The following is an 840-nucleotide window of genomic DNA, read 5'->3' as shown; positions in this document are numbered from 1 at the left end:
TCTATTTTCATTCTTCTACAGATTGACATCCAGTACAAGGCCATTTTTGCTTGGCTAAGCAAGGTCTCTAGAACTAGAGAGAGTACGCGGCTCCTCCTAAGTATGAAGGTGCTTATGCCTGAGATGAAGTCGCACTCTACAAAATGTGTCTATGTGTAAAGCAAGAACAACACTGTGAGTCCCTTAGGCAGACCTGACAGAACCAGAATAATCTGGGGAAAGGTAACTAGGGCCCATGGAAATAATGGCATGATTTGTGTTAATTTCTGAAGACTCTTTCAGGGCAAGGACACTGGACAGAGTCTGTGTGATGTGTCTCTCCTGAACTGAGACTAACAACGTGCAAATAAATAAAAGTAGATTTGGGCTCTTATAAAGAAGAAAAAGAGTTGACCTTGGTCCTGGCTTGGCGCCTCACACCTGTAATCCCAGCCCTTGGGAGGCAGGGTCGGGCCTCTATGGGTTTGAGGTCAGCCTGGTCTACACACTGAGTTTCAGGCCAGCTAAGGTTACATTGACCCCTATCTCCAAACAACAGCAACAAAGACTCGAGGGGTACCAAATCCTACTCCCCAAGTCCCCCAAACAAAACAACTCTCCCAAATTAAAAAGTTGCTCTCCACAGATTTTTTATCACAGTGACAACAGGAGCCTATAATAACACTGATCTTGTTTTTGTTGCATCTTTTGAAAAACCATTATTTTATCTGAAAATGCTTGCATAAGTTCAGCAATCTACATTGCAGCCCTATGTTTACAGATATTTACAGATATGACCATGCTGGTCATAGGTGTCATCGCTGCGTGGGACTATTAATTGCCCCCCCCCCCAAGGCAGCT

This window comes from Microtus ochrogaster, chromosome 10 (genome assembly GCF_000317375.1).
Source record: "Microtus ochrogaster isolate Prairie Vole_2 chromosome 10, MicOch1.0, whole genome shotgun sequence".
Classification (NCBI taxonomy): domain Eukaryota; kingdom Metazoa; phylum Chordata; class Mammalia; order Rodentia; family Cricetidae; genus Microtus; species Microtus ochrogaster.
The sequence above is the reverse complement of the archived record's forward strand: the minus strand, read 5'-3'. Positions refer to the sequence as shown.